Source organism: Labrus mixtus, chromosome 14, assembly GCF_963584025.1.
Source record: "Labrus mixtus chromosome 14, fLabMix1.1, whole genome shotgun sequence".
NCBI classification, from domain to species: domain Eukaryota; kingdom Metazoa; phylum Chordata; class Actinopteri; order Labriformes; family Labridae; genus Labrus; species Labrus mixtus.
In genome coordinates this window covers 20,516,965-20,529,399 of record NC_083625.1, presented here as the reverse complement: position 1 = coordinate 20,529,399, position 12,435 = coordinate 20,516,965, and positions in this window count along the sequence as shown.

Below are 12,435 nucleotides of genomic sequence, written 5' to 3'. Positions count from 1 at the left end.
CAAATATGAGTTCCTGAAAGTCATGGGCCAGGGTGGCTTCGGGAAAGTGTTGCGGTGTTTGGAAAGAGACATGGACAGTCTTGTGGCTATAAAGATCCCCTCATTTGAACACAGCTGCAGAGAGGAGGTGAGGCATTTGGTCGATTTTGAAGTTCACAACATAAAATAGAGATTTGACAATTTTATAACTGGTGCATCATATTTAACAAGTTATATTTAGTGATCACAAGGGCAAACAAATGTTACCTTATGCAACTGGACTGTGCTTATAAATCCCCTTTCTAGTCCTCTGACCACTCAAAGCCCCATGTCCCCAACAGAAGTAAAGAATAGCTTTCATTCACATGCCCATGTTGCAAAAAGTTTCCTTGCCATTCATGTTTGTTTTTCCTGACTTTTACACAAAGATTATAACTTTGGTGAACATCTTGTCGTTTTTCTCCCCAGGCGGCCATGCTCAGAAGGTTAATGAGGCTAAAACTTGACAAGCACAACATCGTCAAGTTCCATGAATGTTTTAGTGTAAGGCATGGCGAGGCGCTCGTCTTTGAGAGTCTCGAAGTGAACTTATATGACCATTTATGTAACAATCATGTGACATTGGATGACTCAAGGACTATAATCAAACAGGTATGAATTCAGCAGCTTCAGATAGAAAGCACAAGTAACCGTCTGTTAAACCTTGGTACAGTATCTGACATGTACATGTATTGTTCTTGCAGATGGCCACAGCGCTTAAAGCACTGAAGAACATCGGGGTGATCCACACTGACATCAAACCAGACAACGTAATGCTAGTGGACAAGAAACTACCCATAAGAGCTAAACTTATCGACTTTGGCTTGGCCATGGATAAATCTACAGCCTTGCAGGGCATGGAGGTGCAAACAGTTCCCTACAGGTAAGATCCAAGATCATGTTGATTATGTGCCAGCATACTTTTTCATTGGTTCCCAATTAGGAAAAATCCATTGTTTGCCAAATGATTGTTTTCATGTTCACTCCTTGGAATATGACAGTGTTATTGATTCTATCTAACGCTTTTCTTCCACACATTTAGGGCTCCCGAGATCATTTTGGGCCTGCCATTTTCCGAGGCCATCGACATGTGGTCAGTGGGCTGCATCTTATTCTCCATGCTCTTCAAATGCCACCTGTTTGAGGGTGAAGAATATGAAATAGTAAGTCATTTACCAAAGCTTGACTCTTTTATCAACTAACGATGCTTGTTAAGGTCTAGTTTAGTAGTTTTTTTCCTCAATGTTTGTTAAAGCAGAACTTCACAAATACATATTCCTAAACCCTGGGTTTAGCTTGTAGCTAGCGTTTATGCAATCACACAGCAGTTGATCAAATCTAAAACTAAGGGATTCACCTAACATGTACTACAGAGGGACGTAATGTGATTTTAGTGGTGCAGAGAACTATGTTTGTTAGCTTTGGTGGGAGTTATTAGCATTAGCATGTAGACCAGAAGAGAAGTGTTCTTGTTGTTGATGTATCAATGTGTTTTTTCTCCAGCTGCAGTTTATGATTGAACTCCTGGGTCAGCCGCCAGACGAGCTTCTGAACAACGCAGTGTTCAAACATAACTTTTTTATTGAGACAAAGTCCAACAGCTGGAGGTTCCAGGTACCACAAGTTGTTTCTTTTTTTTTCTTTAAACTCATGTGATACTTTAAGGTTTGCATAACAATTATGTTTATAGACTGCTGTTGATTAGTTAGATTTAGGAAGAGAAACATTCATATGAACACACTGAACCTTCTTTCAGACGCGTGAGGAGTACGGGGTAGAGTTCCTTCCACAAGCCCCCATGGAACGATGCTTTTCATCTCTGGATGATCTCAAAACGGTACAGTGGGAAGCTTCTTGCACTGTCACTGTCAGTTTTATGTCTTAATGGATGACCAGGATGACGGCTTGACTGATGGTGGAATTGATCCTTGTTTTTCATAACTAGATTCCAGAAGATATCCCAGTCGAGGTTGCAGAATACGAGCAGTGCATCGAGCTAATGAAGGCCATGCTGACGATGGATCAGAACAAGAGGATCACACCCAATGAAGTCCTCCAGCACCCCTTCATCACTCAGTAAGTACTTTATGATAAATCCCTTTTCTGGAGACCGGTGTCTTTGGCAAGCCTGGTCCTCACTGGAAATTCCTACTTTTTTCAGACAAAGCAACAATCTCTGTTAAGTGCAAAAAACTGCAGTTCCTCCATTGTCCACTTGAGACAGGCTGCAAAAGCCAAGGCATCCCCATTAGGTCCCAAATTAAAATGTAAATTTTTACATCGCAAACAAACAATTTTATTTATTTTTTATTGATTGGAAGTCCGGGGGAGACAGTAGGCATATTTTGGCCGCATGAACTTTTTCATAGATCTCTGAACTATTGGAACCCTCCCCGTATTTTAATGTTTCCACACCGCAGGAACTATGAACCCCTTAAGTTCCTAGAACCCTGTTTAGAGGAACCTTTTTAGCTCCTGCTTCAGAGCAGACACTCTCCCAGGACCATGGCGGTGGGAATGCAGACAGAGAGAAAAGTCCCTATGGTGTGTAGTTCTCAAAGAACCCCCTAGTGGATAGATCCTCTTCAAACAAGTCCCCAGAACTGAGATCCAGTCAGGTGGGATCTCAGTCTGTTCTTTCAGCAGCACACGGCCTCCTGCAGAGTGACAGAGATGTGCAGAGTGGTGTCAAGAAGATGACCACCACCAGAACTGTTTGATCTGAGTGTTTCCAATATGGTCACTGAGACTGTGTTCATTTTTTTTATAAAATATGAATACAAACACAAATAATCCTGTGATCAAGGTTACATTGGGCCAAAATTAGCTTTGCCTTTGGTCTTAAAAACTTATGGAATGACTGAATTCGATTTAGACCTTTACATCAGTGTGACAGTTATTGTTTGAACACAACAGGAAGAAGAGCATCGATCCAGTTCCAACAGACCAGCACAGTCCACCTCCCACAGTTTTTCCATCAGGTTTGATCCAAGTCCGGCCTGCAAAACCAGAGAACTCGCTGCAGCTAGAGGAAGAGGAGACATCAGTCAGGTGAGAGGAGTGAGAGGAACCTTTAAACACACAAATATAGACCATTTAACTCTTCTTTATTATCATTACAGTGAAAGCACTTGTGCATCAACAATAATAATACAATCCCACAGGATAACATCTGTCTTCGCTCTGTGTGAGCCCGGAGTGAAGCTCTCATGTTTTAGTTTTCTCACTTTAAGATCTTAGCTAGAAATGAGACAACAGCAAATAAGTCAATAACTCATGAGATTCTTCTTTTCAGCTGTGGGATAGTAAAACAGATATGATTCCTGATGGATACGCTTACTTTTCCATATTTGGATGCCAATCCTCTTAAACTTTGATGTAAATGTTTCAGTAAGGTTGTCACATTTGTCGTCTTCAATACTTGTCGATACCGCTTGTTTTTATAACAATGAAATCTCCACTCTTTCAATGATCAATAGAATCAAAAAGTACAAATTTATAAGGTTTTTCAGATCACGGTCATTCCATGTAAATGTACAAGCAATGTGAAGCTACGAGCTATCTAAAGTGTGTTAGCATTAGCCCTCTAACACAACAATGCAGGCCACAGGTGATTGCAGCTTGAGCCAAGGGCCTATTTTGTCCACCGCTTGTGCTCAACTCATTCGTGCAGACGCGAGGGGATGGGGGGTTGGAGGTGTGTCGCTGGGGGACAGTGGAGGCCTCAGTATGGCAGAGGTGTGGCCAAATGTTTGCTTAGGTTTCATGCTAGTGCTCAAGGGCGACATCTACTGGATCAAACATTATTCCTTGAAGTTGTAATGACAGTAACCGGAACAGAACTCTTACTATGTGTGTTTGTGTTTTTAGTCTTAACAATGAGGACACTGAGGACAACAAGGACACTCAGGACAACAAGGACAATGAGGACACTCAGGGCAACAAGGACACTGAGGACAACATGGACACTGAGGACACTCAGGACAACATGGACACTCAGGGCAACAAGGACACTCAGGACAACATGGACACTGAGGACAACAAGGACAACAAGGACACTGAGGAAGCCAACAAGGAGGACAACAAGACACCATCAACCCCAGATGGCGACGACAGCAAGGAGAAGAAGAAGAAGAAGAAGAAGAAGAAGAAGAAGAAGAACTGCTACCAGCGTGTTAAATCCTGGTTCTTCTGTAACCGAGTCGACGTCATGTTTAGTCTTAACAATGAGGACACTGAGGACAACAAGGACAATGAGGACACTCAGGGCAACAAGGACACTGAGGACACTCAGGACAACATGGACACTGAGGACAACAAGGACACTGAGGACAACAAGGACACTCAGGACACTCAGGACAACATGGACACTGAGGATAACAAGGACACTGAGGACACTCAGGACAACAAAGACATTAAGGACAACAAGGACAACAAGGACACTGAGGAAGCCAACAAGGAGGACAACAAGACACCATCAACCCCAGATGGCGACGACAGCAAGGAGAAGAAGAAGAAGAACTGCTACCAGCGTGTTAAATCCTGGTTCAAGAAGAGGTTCTTCTGTAACCGAGTCGACGTCATGTTTAGTCTTAACAATGAGGACACTGAGGAGAGCAGTTAAATAATCAATAATCAATTGACACCACACACTTAAATTATCTTAAATTATTACAAAAAATAATCAGTTGCCACAAGCGTCAAATCAGGCCACGCCCCCTCCAATCCTTTACGGGGCAAGGGGCAAAATCGTCTCGTGTGTAGCCAGCCTAAAACACTTCCCAGAGCTGTACAGGGCAGCACGGCGGCTCGGTGGTTAGCACCGCGGCCTCACAGCAGACACATCATCCTGTCTGTGTGGAGTTTGCATGTCCTCCCCGTGACTGTGTGGGTTTTCACCGGGGGTCTCCGGTTTCCTCCCACATCCCCAAAAACATGCCGCTTCAAGGTCAATTGGACACTTTAAATTGTCACTTTATCTGGTCAAATCAAATCAATAAATGAATGTTTTAAATTGATCAACAACAATTTTTGTTGCCGTGATAACAATTATGGATAGCCTTTGATTCTTACTCAAGTATTAAAGTTTGAACAAACAATGAACAAATATGTTCAAATAAATGCACATGAAAAAAAAAAGGTTACAAAGTGTCCGAAAAACAAAATAAAAATAAATAAACACATTGAAAGCATAAATGCTTTGTTGGCCGACGTCGTCAGAGAAGATTCAGAGCAGAGAGACGATCTCCATCTAGCTGATTGTCACTTTATGTGGTCAAATAAAATGAAATCAATAAATAAATGTATTAAATTGATCAAACTGTCTCATGACATTTTAGTGTCACCTTTAAACTCTCAGGGGGGTTAACTATCTGGCTGTCAGTCTTACTAGGATCATGAAAAAGAATAATGAGAAATGAAAAATAAATTAATGAATTATAACATTCTGCGTCTTGTTGTTTGTTTCTCATTTATTGGCAAAAGTAAAATAATATGGTGCATTATGGACAATGAGGACACTGAGGACACTCAGGACAACATGGACAATGAGGACACTGAGGACAACATGGACACTGAGGACACTCAGGGCAACAAGGACACTCAGGACACTCGGCAACAAGGACACTCAGGACAAGAAGGACAATGAGGACACTGAGGACACTCAGGACAACAAAGATATTAAGGACACTGAGGACAACAAGGACAACGAGGACACTGAGGAAGCCCTCGCAGCCTCATGCACTCAATCACTTTCAGGGATCAAATTTGTAAATTAACGAGTTCGAGACCAGCCTGCGCGAAAATGATGAAAGTATATAGAACTCTTCAAATATTTTCCTCTACAGACACAACTTCCTCCAAGTCAGTGTGGTTCTTTCTTCGGAAAAGAAAGTTTGTCTCAGTGACCCAGTGAAAAGATACTCCACAGTTTCTTGCAGTATCTTTGTAGGGATCTGATATTTTATGATGTGCCAACAGAATGTGTAGTTTTTTCATATTTGCACAAGTAAAGCCCCAACACAACTATTTGTGTCTGTTATTGGTCTGCCTTGTTAAAGTATATCATGTTCAGAGCCAGTTTGTGTCCTTTTCATACATCATTTTACAGATAAACAAGGTCTTGCAAGTTGAAGTGAAAACTTCTCTTGAACTAACTGTTTTTACCGACTACACAAGGAAGTAGCCTATTTCCTTATTAGGGAAACTTTTACTAAAGTATAACAAGATGCTCAAAGTTTTTCATTTGAGAACAGGCTGCTGCTGCTCTTCTGATATAGACTTAAATAACAAGTTTATTATTTTATTCTTTAAAGACTTTAAGCGTTCTTCTCTCATCATTTTTGCGCAGGCTGGTCTCGAACTCATAAATTCACGAGTTTAATCTCGTGAATTTATGAATTTAATCTCGAAATTTTAGATTTTTTTTTTAACGTGTCCCTAATCCTCCGTCGTACAATGCAGATGTAAACTTTATGTTTTTTAGATGTGTTGTTGGTCTGCTGCAGACTGGTCAATTATTAATTACACTTAGTTTCACTACAGTGCTTGGCCGTTACACTTAACTCACTTACAATAAAAACAAGAATGCAAACTCATTTTCATACTTAACTAGCCAAAGTTAGGACAGACAAATGTTTTTGAATACAAATGTATCATTAATGTTAACATGTTTTAGATATCTAAGGGGATATTAAAAAAAATGATATATTTATTTGCAACACGGGAATGGAGTTTTGGGATAAGAGCAGCTTTTTTTGACAGATGCATTTACTTACTTTTAAAAGAAATGTCTTAATTTTTGAAAATGTTGATTGTTTTTCTTTTCATTAAAGACACTGTACTAAATACAAAATACCAGAAAATCATGTTTGTTCATTTGATTACTAACAACGTATTATCTCAGAGCAAATGTAGCCCTTATTATTGAATTGAACTAAAAATGCATTTATGTTCATCACTTTCTTTATATAGCTTTTGGTTCTATCTATTCAACAAGAGGTTTATCAAATATGAAATTTTCTTCCTTGAGAAGATTTTGGAGCTTATAATTAACCCCCGGTCTGTGACATAAATGAGGGTTTGCATTCAGCTTTGGCAATGTTCATTATATTTTATCTAACTGTATGATTTTGGGATGGTGATTTGTTTCAGAATTTGTCTTCTGAGACATTACACAATAAAATAAAATGATCCATCATTTACTGCCAAAACCAAAATAAATCTGTGACTCCGATAAGATCAGAAAATAATCTACCCACACTCTTTTTCTTTTTTTTTTACATCAAAATTAACCTTTTTCTCTTTTTCTCTCTCTACTATGGCCCTCCCCCAACTATGAAAGGACCAATGAGCTAGCTAGCAGTTATGCATTGTGACTTTACTGTAAAATCAATCGGACATTAAGCCCCTCTCTTGCTGCTTGTTTTTTTCAGAGACAAATAAAAATGCAGAAAAAATAGCACAATTAGTGCAATTCAAATATATATTTTTAGGACTAATGAATAACATTTAAATGGTAAGTGCACTTGAGCTTGTACAGAGCTTTTCTATGCTTCTGACTACTCAAAGCGCTTTTCACACCGCAGGTCACCAATTCACACACTGATGGCAGAGGCTGCTATGTAAAGTCACCATCAGTATTATTAACTAATTCATGCACGTTCACACACTGCTGATGCAGTAATTTAGGGTTGAGTTTCTTGTCCAAGGACACTTTGACATGTGGCTGCAGGAGCTGGGGTTTGAACCATCAACCTTATCAGAAACAAGCGTCTCTACCACTGACCCACAGCCGTCCAAACCCTGCCAAAGTACAACCCATACAGTGACAAAATGCACTATGCTCTACCTTTTAGTAGTCCGAGTTCTCTTTATCTGGAAATGTTTGATGATAAATACTGTACTCCAAATGACCCTGAACTAGAAGTAAAAGGGATAAATCAGTAAAACGATCCACCATTGATTATCACCATTACAATTAATAGTCAAGCCACACAATACGACTGTCTGCAGATGTTGTTAAACATAATGGAACTGAAAAAGTGCCTTTTAATCCAGTTAAACTGGGTTAATCGACTAAGAGATCTACAATGGTTCCATGCACTGTGCGTCACCACGTGTTTTATTAAAACGTATCACTAGCTAAGAAATATGCTAATCCAATATTGCTCGTCTCATTATTTGTATATGTTCCTGTGCCCACACTACATAATGTAATGTCAGATGTTAGGTATCATTCTAATTGTGGTTATCTCTGCTTACTTTTACATGGTAATTTCCTATGTTACAGCTCTGCAGCCATGAAGATAAATAAAATCCCACCTGCTGAACAAAGAGCGGCGATTTTATCTCACTGTCAAAACTGTTGTTTGGGTGTGTGTCCATGTGTGAATTATTTATTCCTGATAACATAGCTTGAGGAAATCAAACAGATGGACGTCGGTACAGTGTTTACAGTCTTTTAGGAACTTATGCAACAGGATGGCGGCTGCTTTTGAGGACTTAAGTTTTCAGTGAACTCTCAACAGAATATTTAACTGCAGGGTTTAAACCAATGGAAAAAAAAACATAGATCAGGTCAAATTAGATGTTTCTTAATATCATCAATGTGATTTCAAAATGAGGAATTTGCACATTTTAAAGAAGAAACAGCCTCATAACACTATGTCACACTAGAACTTTTTACCAGTCCAAACAGAGGAAAGAAAGCCGGTTTATTTATAAAGCACTATTTATACAAAGATCATTTATAAGTGCTTTACAAAAACAGTCAAAACAGAACATTAGGAACATTAAAGGCAGGGTTGGTCATTTTCTCAAGATAGACTCTTTAAGATTTTGCTTGAAATTGTCTTCAGGTCCTGACAGAAATGAATAACTCATGTGCTCTGAAAAAGGAATGAAGGAAATCTGTCATCTGTAGCAGTTGTAAGCATGTAAAAACTTCGACCAATGTCTGCCACGAGGTACCAATCTGATGAACCAATCATATCTGCATGCTCGTTCTCTACCCCTTGCGTGAACTAGCCCACACTCAAAGCGCGTCACCGATGACAGAGTTTATACTGTGAGTTTGTCGTTGGCCGGTGTGAGTCGTAAAATAATCACGTTTTATTTTTTTATTTTTTATGTATTGTGATAAAGTTTAGAGTTTCCTTATCGTTGAATGAGACAGAAGACGATATAGTTTCTACACAATGCAAGCGATGAGCTGAGGTCCGCTTCTGGAGCAGCGACGCTGAATGTAAGTAAGTGGCATGTCTTTTGAGTGGGTGGGTGTTGACGGAGCACTGAGGGAATGCTACTTTCAAAATCATGCTAGTTTTTTTTTTTTAATTAACAACACTGCTTTACAAAGACAAATGACACAAGAAAATACTAAAATATATTAAAAACCAAGAGCTTGTCCCACGGTTGAGGAGTGTAGAGACTAAAAGCTGCCTCACCCTAAACACTAATTATTTTCATGGAGAACTGTTCAAAGGAAAGAACCAGATTGACTTGAATAATCTTTTTATCTCTCGACCAACTATATTTATAATTTTTAACTTTTTATGCAGATTTTTACCATATCTTAGTTAAGCATTTGTTCCTGCTTCAAACCTGTGTTAGGTAATACATTCTTTTAAAGATTTACTCGTGTTTTTATTGGCCTTGACACCAACGATGGCATATACTAACTTAAGTAACTTCAGTAACAGTGTTCCAGGAATGAGATGTTGTTACATAACTGCCTCACCAAATATGGGGTAGAGGTTTTTGTCTAAGTAGGGAAAAAGGACAGCAAAACATGAGATGATTTTTTCTTTGCCTTCAGAGGATGATAACAGCAGTGCGACCAATGGGGGGGAAATGAATCGATGACAAAAAAGCTCACTTCTGCCAACTAGTTCACTAAAGCAGTGGCGTGCTCACTGCTGAGGTGGAGGAGTTGTATTGTGTGTGCGAGTCAAATGTTCAGATCCAGTACAGAAGCCAATTGTAGCAATTTGTCAACTGCATTCTCTGAAGAGGAAACGAGTGCAGAGGAGGCCTTATTTGGGGGTAAAATACCAACCAGGCTAACTTCCCAAAAAGTGGTCCCAGGATAGGATGACTGGTTGTATGATTTTCCCTCCTGTCTTTAAGATTAGCCATTGCATAGCTCACATGTTGTACATTCCTACCTACATAAATATATGTTCAACAAATTACATGAAAATAGTGTCAGTCTGTATGGGGCCCCGGAAAATGTTTGCCACAGGGCCCCCTAGTGGGATAATCAGGCTGTGCTTCTATAGAGGGCATCAACCATGGTTTAAAAAAGTTCAACCTGAGGGTCTGCACATGCTCATGCCCATTTTTGAGTGCATTCACAAACACTCAATCCCAATCTTCACACTCCTGTCCTGGACTCACTGACTTTGAGGTATGTTCCTGGTGAGTGTGTGAGTGCTTAGTGCTGTCCCAATGTCAAATCATCAAGTGTACTAGGGGTGTAAAAATAAATCGGTCTGAAACCGTTACTGATCTTAACATTAAAGATCTGAGTGAATCAGAGCATACCAGAAATGTTTTATTAATTTAAAAAAGAAGTTTAACAAAAAAGAACTGTGTAATGCAGAGAGAGCATCAATCACAACAGATGCCTGGGCGTAATATGTAATTCATATCAGAGAAATAAAAAATAAAAAAAATGTCTTGGAGTGTTTTTATTATTTTATTTCTATTCTAAATTGGCTTTAATTTTTGCCTCTTATTAAATACTTGTTTCAAGTGTAAGTAGAGCTTTACAAAGCCAGTGAAGTGTGATCAACAGAAGAGCTAAGACTTCTACGTAAGTAACAAAATGTATTTCATCCCCCGCCTACCTGTCAAAGTGAGACACCTGTTTGATAAAGACTTCACATCATATACATAATGTCAGCATATTTACAGTAGATCTATTCTAATGTCTCTTGGAGAGTAATAAACACAAAGACGTATTTGTTTTTCCTTAGTTTCATAAAGTAACAAATTTACTTTGGATTTGATTATCAGATCGAATCGAATAAGACCGAATTGAATTGCACTGAATCGTTCTATATTATAATTAATTATCCCTACATTGGATAGTAGCCCTAGAGCTCCAATCGGACACTGAGGACAATGAGAACACTCAGGACCACAAGGACAATGAGGACACAAAGGACAACATATTGAAATATCCAAATCACATCATCAATGGACTGTGTTCATTTCTTCGAGCTAAGCACACGTCCGAAAGCTTCCACATTCATCCATTCATTAATCTTCTCTGTATAAAGTGTCAAATTTGAATTGTATTTTGGATTAATTATAGTATTGTTAAACCAACTTGTGTCTTCTCACATTAAGAAAAGAACAACTTTGATTTAGCTCAGTTTGCATGTTTGTTTGTTGTTCATTTGTTACTATTTAACTTCTGTTTCCTTTGTATTTGCACGTGATAATTTCCCCTTTCATCAACCAAATGTTAACATCTGACAATTTAAACTAAAAAGCACTTAATTCAACATACTTTAAACCTGCAGCAATATTTAAAGAAGAGACTAAACCGAGTGTACTTTATTCAACATGCCTGTGTTAAAGGTTGATCTCTAAAAACTTTCTATTGCATAACACGCAGAATCATCACCATGTCTGGATAACAACGAGCAGGGGTCTAAAATCAGGGTTAACCAACCAATGTTTTCAATATTTGCGATAGATTGACTTAATTCAGTTGTCTATATTCCAGCCCTAATTATTCAGACAAATGAAATAACATCCAAACAGTGGGCACTGAAATGTGTCAGCTGTGATTACACCTGTAGGTCACACCTACACATTCACACACTGATGGAGGAGGTTGCTAGTGAACGCAGGCTGTGTCCTCTGTGAGAGAGTTTACCCACAGGAGAAGAAGCAGAGCAGGAACAGTGAGTTACAAGCAACGCTTGAAAACCAGAATAAAACAAAAACAAACCTCAGAGTTTAGTTATGTATACTAAATGTATAGAGTACAGAGAGTGAGTTGTTAAACCCTCCAACAGCGAGTCTGCACCGATGCAGGTGAAGCACCTTTCATTGTTTGTCATGGAAGACGATCCTTACATCAAAGTTCTGTGTTATCAACCACACAAACTTCAACACATTTGAATGAAATAATAAGAGTAGTATCTTACAGATGTAAGATTAAAAAACGTAAACATTATATTCAAGATGTAATTGATAACTTTCTTCTTGAAAATGATGTTTTTATTTTACTGTGAAGTGTTTTCATGTTAAAAGATACAGACAATAACTAATCATCTTATAAACTTCAGATTCAATCAATAAGATGTTGAAAAAAAGAAACAGCACCAAGCAGCGGCTGTGGCTCAGTTGGTAGAGTCGGTCGTCAGAAGCCACTGCAACCGGAAGGTCGGGGGTTCGATC